The sequence below is a fragment of the Macaca nemestrina genome, chromosome 11, assembly GCF_043159975.1.
Source record: "Macaca nemestrina isolate mMacNem1 chromosome 11, mMacNem.hap1, whole genome shotgun sequence".
Lineage (NCBI taxonomy): Eukaryota > Metazoa > Chordata > Mammalia > Primates > Cercopithecidae > Macaca > Macaca nemestrina.
The window spans coordinates 31,911,803-31,935,884 of NC_092135.1; positions in this window are offsets into that span (position 1 = coordinate 31,911,803).

Below are 24,082 nucleotides of genomic sequence, written 5' to 3' on the forward strand. Positions count from 1 at the left end.
AACACTAAGCAGTTTCGCAGCAAGCTTCTTTCCAGATTTCATCTGACGATATTTCCTTTTTCACCATAGCCCTCTATGGGCTTCCAAATATCACTTTGCCAATTCCACAAGAACTGTCTTAGCGAAAGGCTTCTTGAGGGGAAAGCTGTAACTCTGTGAGATGATTTCACAGAACACAAAGAAGTTTCTCAGAAAGCTTCTTTCTCTTTGTTATCGGAGGATATTTCCTTTGGCCCTGTAGTCTTCAAAGGGATCCGAAATATCTGTTCTCAGATTCCACAGAAATAGAGCTAGCAAAGAAATCCTCGAAATACACATGTAACTCTGTGAGATGAATTAACAGAACACTAAGCAGTTTCTCAGAAAGCTTCTTTCCAGATTTCATCTGACGATATTTCCTTTTTCACCATAGCCCTCTATGGGCTTCCAAATATCACTTTGCCAATTCCACAAGAACTGTCTTAGCGAAAGGCTTCTTGAGGGGAAAGCTGTAACTCTGTGAGATGATTTCACAGAACACAAAGAAGTTTCTCAGAAAGCTTCTTTCTCTTTGTTATCGGAGGATATTTCCTTTGGCCCTATAGTCTTCAAAGGGATCCGAAATATCTGTTCTCAGATTCCACAGAAATGGAGCTAGCAAAGAGATCCTCGAAATACACATGTAACTCTGTGAGATGAATTAACAAAACACTAAGCAGTTTCTCAGAAAGCTTCTTTCCAGATTTCATCTGACGATATTTCCTTTTTCACCATAGCCCTCTATGGGCTTCCAAATATCACTTTGCCAATTCCACAAGAACTGTCTTAGCGAAAGGCTTCTTGAGGGGAAAGCTGTAACTCTGTGAGATGATTTCACAGAACACAAAGAAGTTTCTCAGAAAGCTTCTTTCTCTTTGTTATCGGAGGATTTTTCCTTTGGCCCTATAGTCTTCAAAGGGATCTGAAATATCTTTTCTCAGTTTCCACAGAAATAGGGCTAGCAAAGAGATCCTCGAAATACACATGTAACTCTGTGAGATGAATTCACAGAACACTAAGCAGTTTCTCAGAAAGCTTCTTTCCAGATTTCATCTGAGGATATTTCCTTTTTCACCATAGCCCTCTATGGGCTTCCAAATATCACTTTGCCAATTCCACAAGAACTGTCTTAGCGAAAGGCTTCTTCAGGGGAAAGCTGTAACTCTGAGAGATGATTTCACAGAACACAAAGAAGTTTCTCAGAAAGCTTCTTTCTCTTTGTTATCGGAGGATTTTTCCTTTGGCCCTATAGTCTTCAAAGGGATCCGAAATATATTTTCTCAGTTTCCACAGAAATAGGGCTAGCAAAGAGATCCTCGAAATACACATGTAACTCTGTGAGATGAATTCACAGAACACTAAGCAGTTTCTCAGAAACCTTCTTTCCAGATTTCATCTGACGATATTTCCTATTTCACCATAGCCCTCTATGGGCTTCCAAATATCACTTTGCCAATTCCACAAGAACTGTCTTAGCGAAAGGCTTCTTGAGGGGAAAGCTGTAACTCTGTGAGATGATTTCACAGAACACAAAGAAGTTTCTCAGAAAGCTTCTTTCTCTTTGTTATCGGAGGATATTTCCTTTGGCCCTATAGTCTTCAAAGGGATCCGAAATATCTGTTCTCAGATTCCACAGAAATAGGGCTAGCAAAGAGATCCTCGAAATACACATGTAACTCTGTGAGATGAATTAACAGAACACTAAGCAGTTTCTCAGAAAGCTTCTTTCCAGATTTCATCTGACGATATTTCCTTTTTCACCGTAGCCCTCTATGGGCTTCCAAATATCACTTTGCCTATTCCACAAGAACTGTCTTAGCGAAAGGCTTCTTGAGGGGAAAGCTGTAACTCTGTAAGAGGATTTCACAGAACACAAAGAAGTTTTTCAGAAAGCTTCTTTCTCTTTGTTATCGGAGGATATTTCCTTTGGCCCTATAGTCTTCAAAGGGATCCGAAATATCTGTTCTCAGATTCCACAGAAATAGAGCTAGCAAAGAAATCCTCGAAATACACATGTAACTCTGTGAGATGAATTAACAGAACACTAAGCAGTTTCTCAGAAATCTTCTTTCCAGATTTCATCTGAGGATATTTCCTTTTTCACCATAGCCCTCTATGGGCTTCCAAGTATCACTTTGCCAACTCCACAAGAACTGTCTTAGCGAAAGGCTTCTTGAGGGGAAAGCTGTAACTCTGTGAGATGATTTCACAGAACACAAAGAAGTTTCTCAGAAAGCTTCCTTCTCGTTGTTATCAGAGGATATTTCCTTTGGCCCTATAGTCTTCAAAGGGATCCGAAATATCTGTTCTCAGATTCCACAGAAATAGGGCTAGCAAAGAGATCCTCGAAATACACATGTAACTCTGTGAGATGAATTAACAGAACACTAAGCAGTTTCTCAGAAAGCTTCTTTCCAGATTTCATCTGAGGATATTTCCTTTTTCACCATAGCCCTCTATGGGCTTCCAAATATCACTTTGCCAATTCCACAAGAACTGTCTTAGTGAAAGGCTTCTTCAGGGGAAAGCTGTAACTCTGTGAGATGATTTCACAGAACACAAAGAAGTTTCTCAGAAAGCTTCTTTCTCTTTGTTATCCGAGGATATTTCCTTTGGCCCTATAGTCTTCAAAGGGATCCGAAATATCTGTTTTCAGATTCCACAGAAATAGGACTAGCAAAGAGATCCTCGAAATACACATGTAACTCTGTGAGATGAATTAACAGAACACTAAGCAGTTTCGCAGCAAGCTTCTTTCCAGATTTCATCTGACGATATTTCCTTTTTCACCATAGCCCTCTATGGGCTTCCAAATATCACTTTGCCAATTCCACAAGAACTGTCTTAGCGAAAGGCTTCTTGAGGGGAAAGCTGTAACTCTGTGAGATGATTTCACAGAACACAAAGAAGTTTCTCAGAAAGCTTCTTTCTCTTTGTTATCGGAGGATATTTCCTTTGGCCCTGTAGTCTTCAAAGGGATCCGAAATATCTGTTCTCAGATTCCACAGAAATAGAGCTAGCAAAGAAATCCTCGAAATACACATGTAACTCTGTGAGATGAATTAACAGAACACTAAGCAGTTTCTCAGAAAGCTTCTTTCCAGATTTCATCTGAGGATATTTCCTTTTTCACCATAGCCCTCTATGGGCTTCCAAATATCACTTTTCCAATTCCACAAGAACTGTCTTAGCGAAAGGCTTCTTGAGGGGAAAGCTGTAACTCTGTGAGATGATTTCACAGAACACAAAGAAGTTTCTCAGAAAGCTTCTTTTTCTTTGTTATCGGAGGATATTTCCTTTGGCCCTATAGTCTTCAAAGGGATCCGAAATATCTGTTCTCAGATTCCACAGAAATAGGGCTAGCAAAGAGATCCTCGAAATACACATGTAACTCTGTGAGATGAATTAACAGAACACTAAGCAGTTTCTCAGAAAGCTTCTTTCCAGATTTCATCTGACGATATTTCCTTTTTCACCATAGCCCTCTATGGGCTTCCAAATATCACTTTGCCAATTCCACAAGAACTGTCTTAGCGAAAGGCTTCTTGAGGGGAAAGCTGTAACTCTGTGAGATGATTTCACAGAACACAAAGAAGTTTCTCAGAAAGCTTCTTTCTCTTTGTTATCGGAGGACATTTCCTTTGGCCCTATAGTCTTCAAAGGGATCCGAAATATCTGTTCTCAGATTCCACAGAAATGGAGCTAGCAAAGAGATCCTCGAAATACACATGTAACTCTGTGAGATGAATTAACAAAACACTAAGCAGTTTCTCAGAAAGCTTCTTTCCAGATTTCATCTGACGATATTTCCTTTTTCACCATAGCCCTCTATGGGCTTCCAAATATCACTTTGCCAATTCCACAAGAACTGTCTTAGCGAAAGGCTTCTTGAGGGGAAAGCTGTAACTCTGTGAGATGATTTCACAGAACACAAAGAAGTTTCTCAGAAAGCTTCTTTCTCTTTGTTATCGGAGGATATTTCCTTTGGCCCTATAGTCTTCAAAGGGATCCGAAATATCTCTTCTCAGATTCCACAGAAAGAAGGCTAGCAAAGAGATCCTGGAAATACACATGTAACTCTGTGAAATGAATTAACAGAACACTAAGCAGTTTCTCAGAAAGCTTCTTTCCAGATTTCATCTGAGGATATTTCATTTTTCCCCGTAGCCCTCTATGGGCTTCCAAATATCACTTTGCCAATTCCACAAGAACTGTCTTAGCGAAAGGCTTCTTGAGGGGAAAGCTGTAACTCTGTGATATGATTTCACAGAACACAAAGAAGTTTCTCAGAAAGCTTCTTTCTCTTTTTTATCCGAGGATATTTCCGTTGGCCCTATAGTCTTCAAAGTGATCCGAAATATCTGTTCTCAGATTCCACAGAAATAGAGCTAGCAAAGAGATCCTCGAAATACACATGTAACTCTGTGAGATGAATTAACAGAACACTAAGCAGTTTCGCAGAAAGCTTCTTTCCAGATTTCATCTGACGATATTTCCTTTTTCACCATAGCCCTCTATGGGCTTCCAAATATCACTTTGCCAATTCCACAAGAACTGTCTTAGCGAAAGGCTTCTTGAGAGGAAACCTGTAACTCTGTGAGATGATTACACAGAACACAAAGAGGTTTCTCAGAAAGCTTCTTTCTCTTTGTTATCGGAGGATATTTCCTTTGGACCTATAGTCTTCAAAGGGATCCGAAATATCTGTTCTCAGATTCCACAGAAATAGGGCTAGCAAAGAGATCCTCGAAATACACATGTAACTATGTGAGATGAATTAACAGAACACTAAGCAGTTTCTCAGAAAGCTTCTTTCCAGATTTCATCTGAGGATATTTCCTTTTTCACCATAGCCCTCTATGGGCTTCCAAATATCACTTTGCCAATTCCACAAGAACTGTCTTAGTGAAAGGCTTCTTGAGGGGAAAGCTGCAACTCTGTGAGATGATTTCACAGAACACAAAGAAGTTTCTCAGAAAGCTTCTTTCTCTTTGTTATCCGAGGATATTTCCTTTGGCCCTATAGTCTTCGAAGGGATCCGAAATATCTGTTCTCAGATTCCACAGAAATAGGGCTAGCAAAGAGATCCTCGAAATACACATGTAACTCTGTGAGATGAATTAACAGAACACTAAGCAGTTTCGCAGAAAGCTTCTTTCCAGATTTCGTCTGAGGATATTTCCTTTTTCACCTTAGCCCTCTATGGGCTTCCAAATATCACTTTGCCAATTCCACAAGAACTGTCTTAGCGAAAGGCTTCTTGAGGGGAAAGCTGTAACTCTGTGAGATGATTTCACAGAACACAAAGAAGTTTCTCAGAAAGCTTCTTTCTCTTTGTTATCGGAGGATATTTCCTTTGGCCCTGTAGTCTTCAAAGGGATCCGAAATATCTGTTCTCAGATTCCACAGAAATAGAGCTAGCAAAGAGATCCTCGAAATACACATGTAACTCTGTGAGATGAATTAACAGAACACGAAGCAGTTTCTCAGAAAGCTTCTTTCCAGATTTCATCTGAGGATATTTCCTTTTTCACCATAGCCCTCTATGGGCTTCCAAATATCACTTTGCCAATTCCACAAGAACTGTCTTAGCGAAAGGCTTCTTGAGGGGAAAGCTGTAACTCTGTGAGATGATTTCACAGAACACAAAGAAGTTTCTCAGAAAGCTTCTTTTTCTTTGTTATCGGAGGATATTTCCTTTGGCCCTATAGTCTTCAAAGGGATCCGAAATATCTGTTCTCAGATTCCACAGAAATAGGGCTAGCAAAGAGATCCTCGAAATACACATGTAACTCTGTGAGATGAATTAACAGAACACTAAGCAGTTTCTCAGAAAGCTTCTTTCCAGATTTCATCTGACGATATTTCCTTTTTCACCATAGCCCTCTATGGGCTTCCAAATATCACTTTGCCAATTCCACAAGAACTGTCTTAGCGAAAGGCTTCTTGAGGGGAAAGCTGTAACTCTGTGAGATGATTTCACAGAACACAAAGAAGTTTCTCAGAAAGCTTCTTTCTCTTTGTTATCGGAGGATATTTCCTTTGGCCCTATAGTCTTCAAAGGGATCCGAAATATCTGTTCTCAGATTCCACAGAAATGGAGCTAGCAAAGAGATCCTCGAAATACACATGTAACTCTGTGAGATGAATTAACAAAACACTAAGCAGTTTCTCAGAAAGCTTCTTTCCAGATTTCATCTGACGATATTTCCTTTTTCACCATAGCCCTCTATGGGCTTCCAAATATCACTTTGCCAATTCCACAAGAACTGTCTTAGCGAAAGGCTTCTTGAGGGGAAAGCTGTAACTCTGTGAGATGATTTCACAGAACACAAAGAAGTTTCTCAGACAGCTTCTTTCTCTTTGTTATCGGAGGATTTTTCCTTTGGCCCTATAGTCTTCAAAGGGATCTGAAATATCTTTTCTCAGTTTCCACAGAAATAGGGCTAGCAAAGAGATCCTCGAAATACACATGTAACTCTGAGAGATGAATTCACAGAACACTAAGCAGTTTCTCAGAAAGCTTCTTTCCAGATTTCATCTGAGGATATTTCCTTTTTCACCATAGCCCTCTATGGGCTTCCAAATATCACTTTGCCAATTCCACAAGAACTGTCTTAGCGAAAGGCTTCTTCAGGGGAAAGCTGTAACTCTGAGAGATGATTTCACAGAACACAAAGAAGTTTCTCAGAAAGCTTCTTTCTCTTTGTTATCGGAGGATTTTTCCTTTGGCCCTATAGTCTTCAAAGGGATCCGAAATATATTTTCTCAGTTTCCACAGAAATAGGGCTAGCAAAGAGATCCTCGAAATACACATGTAACTCTGTGAGATGAATTCACAGAACACTAAGCAGTTTCTCAGAAACCTTCTTTCCAGATTTCATCTGACGATATTTCCTATTTCACCATAGCCCTCTATGGGCTTCCAAATATCACTTTGCCAATTCCACAAGAACTGTCTTAGCGAAAGGCTTCTTGAGGGGAAAGCTGTAACTCTGTGAGATGATTTCACAGAACACAAAGAAGTTTCTCAGAAAGCTTCTTTCTCTTTGTTATCGGAGGATATTTCCTTTGGCCCTATAGTCTTCAAAGGGATCCGAAATATCTGTTCTCAGATTCCACAGAAATAGGGCTAGCAAAGAGATCCTCGAAATACACATGTAACTCTGTGAGATGAATTCACAGAACACTAAGCAGTTTCTCAGAAAGCTTCTTTCCAGATTTCATCTGAGGATATTTCCTTTTTCCCCATAGCCCTCTATGGGCTTCCAAATATCACTTTGCCAATTCCACAAGAACTGTCTTAGCGAAAGGCTTCTTGAGGGGAAAGCTGTAACTCTGTGAGATGATTTCACAGAACACAAAGAAGTTTCTCAGAAAGCTTCTTTCTCTTTGTTATCGGAGGATATTTCCTTTGGCCCTATAGTCTTCAAAGGGATCCGAAATATCTGTTCTCAGATTCCACAGAAATAGGGCTAGAAAAGAGATCCTCGAAATACACATGTAACTCTGTGAGATGAATTAACAGAACACTAAGCAGTTTCTCAGAAAGCTTCTTTCCAGATTTCATCTGACGATATTTCCTTTTTCACCATAGCCGTCTATGGGCTTCCAAATATCACTTTGCCAATTCCACAAGAACTGTCTTAGCGAAAGGCTTCTTGAGGGGAAAGCTGTAACTCTGTGAGATGATTTCACAGAACACAAAGAAGTTTCTCAGAAAGCTTCTTTCTCTTTGTTATCCGAGGATATTTCCTTTGGCCCTATAGTCTTCAAAGGGATCCGAAATATCTGTTTTCAGATTCCACAGAAATAGGACTAGCAAAGAGATCCTCGAAATACACATGTAACTCGGTGAGATGAATTAACAGAACACTAAGCAGTTTCGCAGCAAGCTTCTTTCCAAATTTCATCTGAGGATATTTCCTTTTCACCATAGCCCTCTATGGGCTTCCAAATATCACTTTGCCAATTCCACAAGAACTGTCTTAGCGAAAGGCTTCTTGAGGGGAAAGTTGTAACTCCGTGAGATGATTTCACAGAACACAAAGAAGTTTCTCAGAAAGCTTCTTTCTCTTTGTTATCAGAGGATTTTTCCTTTGGCCCTATAGTCTTCAAAGGGATCCGAAATATCTTTTCACAGTTTCCACAGAAATAGGGCTAGCAAAGAGATCCTCGAAATACACATGTAACTCTGTGAGATGAATTCACAGAACACTAAGCAGTTTTTCAGAAAGCTTCTTTCCAGATTTCATCTGAGGATATTTCCTTTTTCACCATAGCCCTCTATGGGCTTCAAAATATCACTTTGCCAATTCCAGAAGAACTGTCTTAGCGAAAGGCTTCTTGAGGGGAAAGCTGTAACTCTGTGAGATGATTTCACAGAACACAAAGAAGTTTCTCAGAAAGCTTCTTTCTCTTTGTTACCGGAGGATATTTCCTTTGGCCCTATAGTCTTCAAAGGGATCCGAAATATCTGTTCTCAGATTCCACAGAAATAGGGCTAGCAAAGAGATCCTGGAAATACACATGTAACTCTGTGAAATGAATTAACAGAACACTAAGCAGTTTCTCAGAAAGCTTCTTTCCAGATTTCATCTGAGGATATTTCATTTTTCCCCGTAGCCCTCTATAGGCTTCCAAATATCACTTTGCCAATTCCACAAGAACTGTCTTAGCGAAAGGCTTCTTGAGGGGAAAGCTGTAACTCTGTGAGATGATTTCACAGAACACAAAGAAGTTTCTCAGAAAGCTTCTTTCTCTTTGTTATGGGAGGATATTTCCTTTGGCCCTATAGTCTTCAAAGGGATCCGAAATATTTGACTCAGATTCCACAGAAATAGGGCTAGCAAAGAGATCCTCGAAATACACATGTAACTCTGTGAGATGAATTAACAGAACACTAAGCAGTTTCTCAGAAGGCTTCTTTTCAGATTTCATCTGATGATATTTCCTTTTTCACCATAGCCCTCTATCGGCTTCCAAATATCACTTTGCCAATTCCACAAGAACTGTCCTAGCGAAAGGCTTCTTGAAGGGAAACCTGTAACTCTGTGAGATGATTTCACAGAACACAAAGAAGTTTCTCAGAAAGCTTCTTTCTCTTTGTTATCGGAGGATATTTCCTTTGGCCCTATAGTCTTCAAAGGGATCCGAAATATCTCTTCTCAGATTCCACAGAAAGAAGGCTAGCAAAGAGATCCTGGAAATACACATGTAACTCTGTGAAATGAATTAACAGAACACTAAGCAGTTTCTCAGAAAGCTTCTTTCCAGATTTCATCTGAGGATATTTCATTTTTCCCCGTAGCCCTCTATGGGCTTCCAAATATCACTTTGCCAGTTCCACAAGAACTGTCTTAGCGTAAGGCTTCTTGAGGGGAAAGCTGTAACTCTGTGATATGATTTCACAGAACACAAAGAAGTTTCTCAGAAAGCTTCTTTCTCTTTTTTATCCGAGGATATTTCCGTTGGCCCTATAGTCTTCAAAGTGATCCGAAATATCTGTTCTCAGATTCCACAGAAATAGAGCTAGCAAAGAGATCCTCGAAATACACATGTAACTCTGTGAGATGAATTAACAGAACACTAAGCAGTTTCGCAGAAAGCTTCTTTCCAGATTTCATCTGACGATATTTCCTTTTTCACCATAGCCCTCTATGGGCTTCCAAATATCACTTTGCCAATTCCACAAGAACTGTCTTAGCGAAAGGCTTCTTGAGAGGAAAGCTGTAACTCTGTGAGATGATTACACAGAACACAAAGAGGTTTCTCAGAAAGCTTCTTTCTCTTTGTTATCGGAGGATATTTCCTTTGGACCTATAGTCTTCAAAGGGATCCGAAATATCTGTTCTCAGATTCCACAGAAATAGGGCTAGCAAAGAGATCCTCGAAATACACATGTAACTATGTGAGATGAATTAACAGAACACTAAGCAGTTTCTCAGAAAGCTTCTTTCCAGATTTCATCTGAGGATATTTCCTTTTTCACCATAGCCCTCTATGGGCTTCCAAATATCACTTTGCCAATTCCACAAGAACTGTCTTAGTGAAAGGCTTCTTGAGGGGAAAGCTGCAACTCTGTGAGATGATTTCACAGAACACAAAGAAGTTTCTCAGAAAGCTTCTTTCTCTTTGTTATCCGAGGATATTTCCTTTGGCCCTATAGTCTTCGAAGGGATCCGAAATATCTGTTCTCAGATTCCACAGAAATAGGGGTAGCAAAGAGATCCTCGAAATACACATGTAACTCTGTGAGATGAATTAACAGAACACTAAGCAGTTTCGCAGAAAGCTTCTTTCCAGATTTCATCTGAGGATATTTCCTTTTTCACCTTAGCCCTCTATGGGCTTCCAAATATCACTTTGCCAATTCCACAAGAACTGTCTTAGCGAAAGGCTTCTTGAGGGGAAAGCTGTAACTCTGTGAGATGATTTCACAGAACACAAAGAAGTTTCTCAGAAAGCTTCTTTCTCTTTGTTATCGGAGGATATTTCCTTTGGCCCTATAGTCTTCAAAGGGATCCGAAATATCTGTTCGCAGATTCCACAGAAATAGGGCTAGCAAAGAGATCCTCGAAATACACATGTAACTCTGTGAGATGAATTAACAAAACACTAAGCAGTTTCGCAGAAAGCTTCTTTCCAGATTTCATCTGACGATATTTCCTTTTTCACCATAGCCCTCTATGGGCTTCCAAATATCACTTGGCCAATTCCACAAGAACTGTCTTAGCGAAAGGCTTCTTGAGGGGAAAGCTGTAACTCTGTGAGATGATTTCACAGAACACAAAGAAGTTTCTCTGAAAGCTTCTTTCTCTTTGTTATCGGAGGATATTTCCTTTGGCCCTATAGTCTTCAAAGGGATCCGAAATATCTGTTCTCAGATTCCGCAGAAATAGGGCTAGGAAAGAGATCCTCGAAATACACATGTAACTCTGTGAGATGAATTAACAGAACACTAAGCAGTTTCTCAGAAAGCTTCTTTCCAGATTTCATCTGAGGATATTTCCTTTTTCACCATAGCCCTCTATGGGCTTCCAAATATCACTTTGCCAATTCCACAAGAACTGCCTTAGCGAAAGGCTTCTTGAGGGGAAAGCTGTAACTCTGTGAGATGATTTCACAGAACACAAAGAAGTTTCTCAGAAAGCTTCTTTCTCTTTGTTATCGGAGGATATTTCCTTTGGCCCTATAGTCTTCAAAGGGATCCGAAATATCTGTTTTCAGATTCCACAGAAAAAGGACTAGCAAAGAGATCCTCGAAATACACATGTAACTCTGTGAGATGAATTAACAGAACACTAAGCAGTTTCGCAGCAAGCTTCTTTCCAGATTTCCTCAGACAATATTTCCTTTTTCACCATAGCCCTCTATGGGCTTCCAAATATCACTTTGCCAATTCCACAAGAACTCTCTTAGCGAAAGGCTTCTTGAGGAGAAAGCTGTAACTCTGTGAGATGATTTCACAGAACACAAAGAAGTTTCTCAGAAAGCTTCTTTCTCTTTGTTATCGGAGAATATTTCCTTTGGCCCTATAGTCTTCAAAGGGATCCGAAATATCTGTTCTCAGATTCCACAGAAATAGGGCTAGCAAAGAGATCCTCGAAATACACATGTAACTCTGTGAGATGAATTCACAGAACACTAAGCAGTTTCTCAGAAAGCTTCTTTCCAGATTTCATCTGAGGATATTTCCTTTTTCACCATAGCCCTCTATGAGCTTCCAAATATCACTTTGCCAATTCCAAAAGAAGTGTCTTAGCGAAAGGCTTCTGGAGGGGAAAGCTGTAACTCTGTGAGATGATTTCACAGAACACAAAGAAGTTTCTCAGAAAGCTTCTTTCTCTTTGTTATCGGAGGAAATTTCCTTTGGCCCTATAGTCTTCAAAGGGATCCGAAATATTTGTTCTCAGATTCCACAGAAATAGGGCTAGCAAAGAGATCCTCGAAATACACATGTAACTCTGTGAGATGAATTAACAGAACACTAAGCAGTTTCTCAGAAAGCTTCTTTTCAGATTTCATCTGATGATATTTCCTTTTTCACCATAGCCCTCTATCGGCTTCCAAATATCACTTTGCCAATTCCACAAGAACTGTCTTAGCGAAAGGCTTCTTGAAGGGAAACCTGTAACTCTGTGAGACGATTTCACAGAACCCAAAGAAGTTTCTCAGAAAGCTTCTTTCTCTTTGTTATCGGAGGATATTTCCTTTGGCCCTATAGTCTTCAAAGGGATCCGAAATATCTGTTCTCAGATTCCACAGAAAGAAGGCTAGCAAAGAGATCCTGGAAATACACATGTAACTCTGTGAAATGAATTAACAGAACACTAAGCAGTTTCTCAGAAAGCTTCTCTCCAGATTTCATCCGAGGATATTTCATTTTTCCCCGGAGCCCTCTATGGGCTTCCAAATATCACTTTGCCAATTCCACAAGAACTGTCTTAGCGAAAGGCTTCTTGAGGGGAAAGCTGTAACTCTGTGAGATGATTTAACAGAACACAAAGAAGTTTCTCAGAAAGCTTCTTTCTCTTTTTTATCCGAGGATATTTCCGTTGGACCTATAGTCTTCAAAGTGATCCGAAATATCTGTTCTCAGATTCCACAGAAATAGAGCTAGCAAAGAGATCCTCGAAATACACATGTAACTCTGTGAGATGAATTAACAGAACACTAAGCAGTTTCGCAGAAAGCTTCCTTCCAGATTTCATCTGACGATATTTCCTTTTTCACCATAGCCCTCTATGGGCTTCCAAATATCACTTTGCCAATTCCACAAGAACTGTCTTAGCGAAAGGCTTCTTGAGAGGAAAGCTGTAACTCTGTGAGATGATTACACAGAATACAAAGTGGTTTCTCAGAAAGCTTCTTTCTCTTTGTTATCAGAGGATATTTCCTTTGGACCTATAGTCTTCAAAGGGATCCGAAATATCTGTTCTCAGATTCCACAGAAATAGGGCTAGCAAAGAGATCCTCGAAATACACATGTAACTCTGTGAGATGAATTAACAGAACACTAAGCAGTTTCTCAGAAAGCTTCTTTCCAGATTTCATCTGAGGATATTTCCTTTTTCACCATAGCCCTCTATGGGCTTCCAAATATCACTTTGCCAATTCCACAAGAACTGTCTTAGCGAAAGGCTTCTTGAGGGGAAAGCTGCAACTCTGTGAGATGATTTCACAGAACACAAAGAAGTTTCTCTGAAAGCTTCTTTCTCTTTGTTATCCGAGGATATTTCCTTTGGCCCTATAGTCTTCGTAGGGATCCGAAATATCTGTTCTCAGATTCCACAGAAATAGGGCTAGCAAAGAGATCCTCGAAATACACATGTAACTCTGTGAGATGAATTAACAGAACACTAAGCAGTTTCGCAGAAAGCTTCTTTCCAGATTTCAACTGAGGATATTTCCTTTTTCACCATAGCCCTCTATGGGCTTCCAAATATCACTTTGCCAATTCCACAAGAACTGTCTTAGCGAAAGGCTTCTTGAGGGGAAAGCTGTAACTCTGTGAGATGATTTCACAGAACACAAAGAAGTTTCTCAGAAAGCTTCTTTCTCTTTTTTATCCGAGGATATTTCCGTTGGACCTATAGTCTTCAAAGTGATCCGAAATATCTGTTCTCAGATTCCACAGAAATAGAGCTAGCAAAGAGATCCTCGAAATACACATGTAACTCTGTGAGATGAATTAACAGAACACTAAGCAGTTTCGCAGAAAGCTTCCTTCCAGATTTCATCTGACGATATTTCCTTTTTCACCATAGCCCTCTATGGGCTTCCAAATATCACTTTGCCAATTCCACAAGAACTGTCTTAGCGAAAGGCTTCTTGAGAGGAAAGCTGTAACTCGGTGAGATGATTACACAGAATACAAAGTGGTTTCTCAGAAAGCTTCTTTCTCTTTGTTATCAGAGGATATTTCCTTTGGACCTATAGTCTTCAAAGTGATCCGAAATATCTGTTCTCAGATTCCACAGAAATAGAGCTAGCAAAGAGATCCTCGAAATACACATGTAACTCTGTGAGATGAATTAACAGAACACTAAGCAGTTTCGCAGAAAGCTTCTTTCCAGATTTTATCTGACGATATTTCCTTTTTCACCATATCCCTCTATGGGCTTCCAAATATCACTTTGCCAATTCCAAAAGAACTGTCTTAGCGAAAGGCTTCTTGAGAGGAAAGCTGTAACTCGGTGAGATGATTACACAGAACACAAAGAGGTTTCTCAGAAAGCTTCTTTCTCTTTGTTATCAGAGGATATTTCCTTTGGACCTATAGTCTTCAAAGGGATCCGAAATATCTGTTCTCAGATTCCACAGAAATAGGGCTAGCAAAGAGATCCTCGAAATACACACGTAACTATGTGAGATGAATTAACAGAACACTAAGCAGTTTCTCAGAAAGCTTTTTTCCAGATTTCATCTGAGGATATTTCCTTTTTCACCATAGCCCTCTATGGGCTTCCAAATATCACTTTGCCAATTCCACAAGAACTGTCTTAGCGAAAGGCTTTTTGAGGGGAAAGCTGCAACTCTGTGAGATGATTTCACAGAACACAAAGAAGTTTCTCAGAAAGCTTCTTTCTCTTTGTTATCCGAGGATATTTCCTTTGGCCCTATAGTCTTCGAAGGGATCCGAAATATCTGTTCTCAGGTTCCACAGAAATAGGGCTAGCAAAGAGATCCTCGAAATACACATGTAACTCTGTGAGATGAATTAACAGAACACTAAGCAGTTTCGCAGAAAGCTTCTTTCCAGATTTCATCTGAGGATATTTCCTTTTTCACCATAGCCCTCTATGGGCTTCCAAATATCACTTTGCCAATTCCACAAGAACTGTCTTAGCGAAAGGCTTCTTGAGGGGAAAGCTGTAACTCTGTGAGATGATTTCACAGAACACAAAGAAGTTTCTCAGAAAGCTTCTTTCTCTTTGTTATCGGAGGATATTTCCTTTGGCCCTATAGTCTTCAAAGGGATCCGAAATATCTGTTCTCAGATTTCACAGAAATAGGGCTAGCAAAGAGATCCTCGAAATACACATGTAACTCTGTGAGATGAATTAACAGAACACTAAGCAGTTTCGCAGCAAGCTTCTTTCCAGATTTCATCTGACAATATTTCCTTTTTCACCAGAGCCCTCTATGGGCTTCCAAATATCACTTTGCCAATTCCACAAGAACTGTCTTAGCGAAAGGCTTCTTGAGGGGAAAGCTGTAACTCCGTGAGATGATTTCACAGAACACAAAGAAGTTTCTCAGAACGCTTCTTTCTCTTTGTTATCGGAGGATATTTCCTTTGGCCCTATAGTCTTCAAAGGGATCCGAAATATCTGTTCTCAGATTCCACAGATATAGGGCTAGCAAAGAGATCCTCGAAATACACATGTAACTCTGTGAGATGAATTAACAGAACACTAAGCAGTTTCTCAGAAAGCTTCTTTCCAGATTTCATCTGAGGATATTTCCTTTTTCACCATAGCCCTCTATGGGCTTCCAAATATCACTTTGCCAATTCCAAAAGAAGTGTCTTAGCGAAAGGCTTCTTGAGGGGAAAGCTGTAACTCTGTGAGATGATTTCACAGAACACAAAGAAGTTTCTCAGAAAGCTTCTTTCTCTTTGTTATCGGAGGAAATTTCCTTTGGCCCTATAGTCTTCAAAGGGATCCGAAATATTTGTTCTCAGATTCCACAGAAATAGGGCTAGCAAAGAGATCCTCGAAATACACATGTAACTCTGTGAGATGAATTAACAGAACACTAAGCAGTTTCTCAGAAAGCTTCTTTTCAGATTTCATCTGATGATATTTCCTTTTTCACCATACCCCTCTATCGGGTTCCAAATATCACTTTGCCAATTCCACAAGAACTGTCTTAGCGAAAGGCTTCTTGAAGGGAAACCTGTAACTCTGTGAGATGATTTCACAGAACCCAAAGAAGTTTCTCAGAAAGCTTCTTTCTCTTTGTTATCGGAGGATATTTCCTTTGGCCCTATAGTCTTCAAAGGGATCCGAAATATCTGTTCTCAGATTCCACAGAAAGAAGGCTAGCAAAGAGATCCTGGAAATACACATGTAACTCTGTGAAATGAATTAACAGAACACTAAGCAGTTTCTCAGAAAGCTTCTTTCCAGATTTCATCTGAGGATATTTCATTTTTCCCCGTAGCCCTCTATGGGCTTCCAAATATCACTTTGCCAATTCCACAAGAACTGTCTTAGCGAAAGGCTTCTTGAGGGGAAAGCTGTAACTCTGTGAGATGATTTCACGGAACACAAAGAAGTTTCTCAGAAAGCTTCTTTCTCTTTGTTATCGGAGGATATTTCCTTTGGCCCTATAGTCTTCAAAGGGATCCGAAATATCTGTTCTCAGATTCCACAGAAATAGGGCTAGCAAAGAGATCCTCGAAATACACATGTAACTCTGTGAGATGAATTAACAAAACACTAAGCAGTTTCTCAGAAAGCTTCTTTCCAGATTTCATCTGACGATATTTCCTTTTTCATCATAGCCCTCTATGGGCTTCCAAATATCACTTTGCCAATTCCACAAGAACTGTCTTAGCGAAAGGCTTCTTGAGGGGAAAGCTGTAACTCTGTGAGATGATTTCACAGAACACAAAGAAGTTTCTCAGAAAGCTTCTTTCTCTTTGTTATCGGAGGATATTTCCATTGGCCCTATAGTCTTCAAAGGGATCCGAAATATCTGTTCTCAGATTCCGCAGAAATAGGGCTAGGAAAGAGATCCTCGAAATACACATGTAACTCTGTGAGATGAATTAACAGAACACTAAGCAGTTTCGCAGAAAGCTTCTTTCCAGATTTCATCTGACGATATTTCCTTTTTCACCATAGCCCTCTATGGGCTTCCAAATATCACTTTGCCAATTCCACAAGAACTGTCTTAGTGAAAGGCTTCTTCAGGGGAAAGCTGTAACTCTGTGAGATGATTTCACAGAACACAAAGAAGTTTCTCAGAAAGCTTCTTTCTCTTTGTTATCGGAGGATATTTCCTTTGGCCCTATAGTCTTCAAAGGGATCCGAAATATCTGTTTTCATATTCCATAGAAAAAGGACTAGCAAAGAGATCCTCGAAATACACATGTAACTCTGTGAGATGAATTAACAGAACACTAAGCAGTTTCGCAGCAAGCTTCTTTCCAGATTTCATCTGACAATATTTCCTTTTTCACCATAGCCCTCTATGGGCTTCCAAATATCACTTTGCCAATTCCAAAAGAAGTGTCTCAGCAAAAGGCTTCTTGAGGGGAAAGCTGTAACTCTGTGAGATGATTTCACAGAACACAAAGAAGTTTCTCAGAAAGCTTCTTTCTCTTTGTTATCGGAGGAAATTTCCTTTGGCCCTATAGTCTTCAAAGGGATCCGAAATATTTGTTCTCAGATTCCACAGAAATAGGGCTAGCAAAGAGATCCTCGAAATACACATGTAACTCTGTGAGATGAATTAACAGAACACTAAGCAGTTTCTCAGAAAGCTTCTTTCCAGATTTCATCTGACGATATTTCCTTTTTCACCATAGCCCTCTATGGGCTTCCAAATATCACTTTGCCAATTCCACAAGAACTGTCTTAGCGAAAGGCTTCTTGAGGGGAAAGCTGTAACTCTGTGAGATGATTTCACAGAACACAAAGAAGTTTCTCAGAAAGCTTCTTTCTCTTTGTTATCGGAGGATATATCCTTTGGCCCTATAGTCTTCAAAGGGATCCGAAATATCTGTTCTCAGATTCCACAGAAAGAAGGCTAGCCAAGAGATCCTGGAAATACACATGTAACTCTGTGAAATGAATTAACAGAACACTAAGCAGTTTCTCAGAAAGCTTCTTTCCAGATTTCATCTGAGGATATTTCATTTTTCCCCGTAGCCCTCTATGGGCTTCCAAATATCACTTTGCCAATTCCACAAGAACTGTCTTAGCGAAAGGCTTCTTGAGGGGAAAGCTGTAACTCTGTGAGATGATTTCACGGAACACAAAGAAGTTTCTCAGAAAGCTTCTTTCTCTTTGTTATCGGAGGATATTTCCTTTGGCCCTATAGTCTTCAAAGGGATCCGAAATATCTGTTCTCAGATTCCACAGAAATAGGGCTAGCAAAGAGATCCTCGAAATACACATGTAACTCTGTGAGATGAATTAACAAAACACTAAGCAGTTTCTCAGAAAGCTTCTTTCCAGATTTCATCTGACGATATTTCCTTTTTCATCATAGCCCTCTATGGGCTTCCAAATATCACTTTGCCAATTCCACAAGAACTGTCTTAGCGAAAGGCTTCTTGAGGGGAAAGCTGTAACTCTGTGAGATGATTTCACAGAACACAAAGAAGTTTCTCAGAAAGCTTCTTTCTCTTTGTTATCGGAGGATATTTCCATTGGCCCTATAGTCTTCAAAGGGATCCGAAATATCTGTTCTCAGATTCCGCAGAAATAGGGCTAGGAAAGAGATCCTCGAAATACACATGTAACTCTGTGAGATGAATTAACAGAACACTAAGCAGTTTCGCAGAAAGCTTCTTTCCAGATTTCATCTGACGATATTTCCTTTTTCACCATAGCCCTCTATGGGCTTCCAAATATCACTTTGCCAATTCCACAAGAACTGTCTTAGTGAAAGGCTTCTTCAGGGGAAAGCTGTAACTCTGTGAGATGATTTCACAGAACACAAAGAAGTTTCTCAGAAAGCTTCTTTCTCTTTGTTATCGGAGGATATTTCCTTTGGCCCTATAGTCTTCAAAGGGATCCGAAATATCTGTTTTCATATTCCATAGAAAAAGGACTAGCAAAGAGATCCTCGAAATACACATGTAACTCTGTGAGATGAATTAACAGAACACTAAGCAGTTTCGCAGCAAGCTTCTTTCCAGATTTCATCTGACAATATTTCCTTTTTCACCATAGCCCTCTATGGGCTTCCAAATATCACTTTGCCAATTCCAAAAGAAGTGTCTCAGCAAAAGGCTTCTTGAGGGGAAAGCTGTAACTCTGTGAGATGATTTCACAGAACACAAAGAAGTTTCTCAGAAAGCTTCTTTCTCTTTGTTATCGGAGGAAATTTCCTTTGGCCCTATAGTCTTCAAAGGGATCCGAAATATTTGTTCTCAGATTCCACAGAAATAGGGCTAGCAAAGAGATCCTCGAAATACACATGTAACTCTGTGAGATGAATTAACAGAACACTAAGCAGTTTCTCAGAAAGCTTCTTTCCAGATTTCATCTGACGATATTTCCTTTTTCACCATAGCCCTCTATGGGCTTCCAAATATCACTTTGCCAATTCCACAAGAACTGTCTTAGCGAAAGGCTTCTTGAGGGGAAAGCTGTAACTCTGTGAGATGATTTCACAGAACACAAAGAAGTTTCTCAGAAAGCTTCTTTCTCTTTGTTATCGGAGGATATATCCTTTGGCCCTATAGTCTTCAAAGGGATCCGAAATATCTGTTCTCAGATTCCACAGAAAGAAGGCTAGCCAAGAGATCCTGGAAATACACATGTAACTCTGTGAAATGAATTAACAGAACACTAAGCAGTTTCTCAGAAAGCTTCTTTCCAGATTTCATCTGAGGATATTTCATTTTTCCCCGTAGCCCTCTATGGGCTTCCAAATATCACTTTGCCAATTCCACAAGAACTGTCTTAGCGAAAGGCTTCTTGAGGGGAAAGCTGTAACTCTGTGAGATGTTTTCACAGAACACAAAGAAGTTTCTCAGAAAGCTTCTTTCTCTTTGTTATCGGAGGATATTTCCGTTGGCCCTATAGTCTTCAAAGTGATCCGAAATATCTGTTCTCAGATTCCACAGAAATAGAGCTAGCAAAGAGATCCTCGAAATACACATGTAACTCTGTGAGATGAATTAACAGAACACTAAGCAGTTTCGCAGAAAGCTTCTTTCCAGATTTCATCTGACGATATTTCCTTTTTCACCATAGCCCTCTATGGGCTTCCAAATATCACTTTGCCAATTCCACAAGAACTGTCTTAGCGAAAGGCTTCTTCAGAGGAAAGCTGTAACTCTGTGAGATGATTACACAGAACACAAAGAGGTTTCTCAGAAAGCTTCTTTCTCTTTGTTATCAGAGGATATTTCCTTTGGACCTATAGTCTTCAAAGGGATCCGAAATATCTCTTCTCAGATTCCACAGAAATAGGGCTAGCAAAGAGATCCTCGAAATACACATGTAACTATGTGAGATGAATTAACAGAACACTAAGCAGTTTCTCAGAAAGCTTCTTTCCAGATTTCATCTGATGATATTTCCTTTTTCACCATAGCCCTCTATGGGCTTCCAAATATCACTTTGCCAATTCCACAAGAACTGTCTTAGCGAAAGGCTTCTTGAGGGGAAAGCTGCAACTCTGTGAGATGATTTCACAGAACACAAAGAAGTTTCTCAGAAAGCTTCTTTCTCTTTGTTATCCGAGGATATTTCCTTTGGCCCTATAGTCTTCGAAGGGATCCGAAATATCTGTTCTCAGATTCCACAGAAATAGGGCTAGCAAAGAGATCCTCGAAATACACATGTAACTCTGTGAGATGAATTAACAGAACACTAAGCAGTTTCGCAGAAAGCTTCTTTCCAGATTTCATCTGAGGATATTTCCTTTTTCACCATAGCCCTCTATGGGCTTCCAAATATCACTTTGCCAATTCCACAAGAACTGTCTTAGCGAAAGGCTTCTTGAGGGGAAAGCTGTAACTCTGTGAGATGATTTCACACAACACAAAGAAGTTTCTCAGAAAGCTTCTTTCTCTTTGTTATCGGAGGAAATTTCCTTTGGCCCTATAGTCTTCAAAGGGATCCGAAATATCTGTTCTCAGATTCCACAGAAATAGGGCTAGCAAAGAGATCCTCGAAATACACATGTAACTCTGTCAGATGAATTAACAAAACACTAAGCAGTTTCGCAGAAAGCTTCTTTCCAGATTTCATCTGACGATATTTCCTTTTTCACCATAGCCCTCTATGGGCTTCCAAATATCAATTTGCCAATTCCACAAGAACTGTCTTAGCGAAAGGCTTCTTGAGGGGAAAGCTGTAACTCTGTGAGATGATTTCACAGAACACAAAGAAGTTTCTCAGAAAGCTTCTTTCTGTTTGTTATCGGAGGATATTTCCTTTGGCCCTATAGTCTTCAAAGGGATCCGAAATATCTGTTCTCAGATTCCGCAGAAATAGGGCTAGGAAAGAGATCCTCGAAATACACATGTAACTCTGTGAGATGAATTAACAGAACACTAAGCAGTTTCTCAGAAAGCTTCTTTCCAGATTTCATCTGACGATATTTCCTTTTTCACCATAGCCCTCTATGGGCTTCTAAATATCACTTTGGAATTCCACAAGAACTGTCTTAGCGAAAGGCTTCTTCAGGGGAAAGCTGTAACTCTGTGAGATGATTTCACAGAACACAAAGAAGGTTCTCAGAAAGCTTCTTTCTCTTTGTTATCGCAGGATATTTCCTTTGGCCCTATAGTCTTCAAAGGGATCCGAAATATCTGTTTTCAGATTCCACAGAAAAAGGACTAGCAAAGAGATCCTCGAAATACACATGTAACTCTGTGAGATGAATTAACAGAACACTAAGCAGTTTCGCAGCAAGCTTCTTTCCAGATTTCATCTGACAATATTTCCTTTTTCACCATAGCCCTCTATGGGCTTCCAAATATCACTTTGCCAATTCCACAAGAACTGTCTTAGCGAAAGGCTTCTTCAGGGGAAAGCTGTAACTCTGTGAGATGATTTCACAGAACACAAAGAAGTTTCTCAGAAAGCTTCTTTCTCTTTTTTATCCGGGGATATTTCCGTTGGACCTATAGTCTTCAAAGTGATCCGAAATATCTGTTCTCAGATTCCACAGAAATAGAGCTAGCAAAGAGATCCTCGAAATACTCATGTAACTCTGTGAGATGAATTAACAGAACACTAAGCAGTTTCGCAGAAAGCTTCCTTCCAGATTTCATCTGACGATATTTCCTTTTTCACCATAGCCCTCTATGGGCTTCCAAATATCACTTTGCCAATTCCACAAGAACTGTCTTAGCGAAAGGCTTCTTGAGAGGAAAGCTGTAACTCGGTGAGATGATTACACAGAATACAAAGTGGTTTCTCAGAAAGCTTCTTTCTCTTTGTTATCAGAGGATATTTCCTTTGGACCTATAGTCTTCAAAGTGATCCGAAATATCTGTTCTCAGATTCCACAGAAATAGAGCTAGCAAAGAGATCCTCGAAATACACATGTAACTCTGTGAGATGAATTATCAGAACACTAAGCAGTTTCGCAGAAAGCTTCTTTCCAGATTTCATCTGACGATATTTCCTTTTTCACCATAGCCCTCTATGGGCTTCAAAATATCACTTTGCCAATTCCACAAGAACTGTCTTAGCGAAAGGCTTCTTGAGAGGAAAGCTGTAACTCGGTGAGATGATTACACAGAACACAAAGAGGTTTCTCAGAAAGCTTCTTTCTCTTTGTTATCAGAGGATATTTCCTTTGGACCTATAGTCTTCAAAGGGATCCGAAATATCTGTTCTCAGATTCCACAGAAATAGGGCTAGCAAAGAGATCCTCGAAATACACACGTAACTATGTGAGATGAATTAACAGAACACTAAGCAGTTTCTCAGAAAGCTTTTTTCCAGATTTCATCTGAGGATATTTCCTTTTTCACCATAGCCCTCTATGGGCTTCCAAATATCACTTTGCCAATTCCACAAGAACTGTCTTAGCGAAAGGCTTTTTGAGGGGAAAGCTGCAACTCTGTGAGATGATTTCACAGAACACAAAGAAGTTTCTCAGAAAGCTTCTTTCTCTTTGTTATCCGAGGATATTTCCTTTGGCCCTATAGTCTTCGAAGGGATCCGAAATATCTGTTCTCAGGTTCCACAGAAATAGGGCTAGCAAAGAGATCCTCGAAATACACATGTAACTCTGTGAGATGAATTAACAGAACACTAAGCAGTTTCGCAGAAAGCTTCTTTCCAGATTTCATCTGAGGATATTTCCTTTTTCACCATAGCCCTCTATGGGCTTCCAAATATCACTTTGCCAATTCCACAAGAACTGTCTTAGCGAAAGGCTTCTTGAGGGGAAAGCTGTAACTCTGTGAGATGATTTCACAGAACACAAAGAAATTTCTCAGAAAGCTTCTTTCTCTTTGTTATCGGAGGATATTTCCTTTGGCCCTATAGTCTTCAAAGGGATCCGAAATATCTGTTCTCAGATTTCACAGAAATAGGGCTAGCAAAGAGATCCTCGAAATACACATGTAACTCTGTGAGATGAATTAACAGAACACTAAGCAGTTTCGCAGCAAGCTTCTTTCCAGATTTCATCTGACAATATTTCCTTTTTCACCAGAGCCCACTATGGGCTTCCAAATATCACTTTGCCAATTCCACAAGAACTGTCTTAGCGAAAGGCTTCTTGAGGGGAAAGCTGTAACTCCGTGAGATGATTTCACAGAACACAAAGAAGTTTCTCAGAACGCTTCTTTCTCTTTGTTATCGGAGGATATTTCCTTTGGCCCTATAGTCTTCAAAGGGATCCGAAATATCTGTTCTCAGATTCCACAGATATAGGGCTAGCAAAGAGATCCTCGAAATACACATGTAACTCTGTGAGATGAATTAACAGAACACTAAGCAGTTTCTCAGAAAGCTTCTTTCCAGATTTCATCTGAGGATATTTCCTTTTTCACCATAGCCCTCTATGGGCTTCCAAATATCACTTTGCCAATTCCAAAAGAAGTGTCTTAGCGAAAGGCTTCTTGAGGGGAAAGCTGTAACTCTGTGAGATGATTTCACAGAACACAAAGAAGTTTCTCAGAAAGCTTCTTTCTCTTTGTTATCGGAGGAAATTTCCTTTGGCCCTATAGTCTTCAAAGGGATCCGAAATATTTGTTCTCAGATTCCACAGAAATAGGGCTAGCAAAGAGATCCTCGAAATACACATGTAACTCTGTGAGATGAATTAACAGAACACTAAGCAGTTTCTCAGAAAGCTTCTTTTCAGATTTCATCTGATGATATTTCCTTTTTCACCATACCCCTCT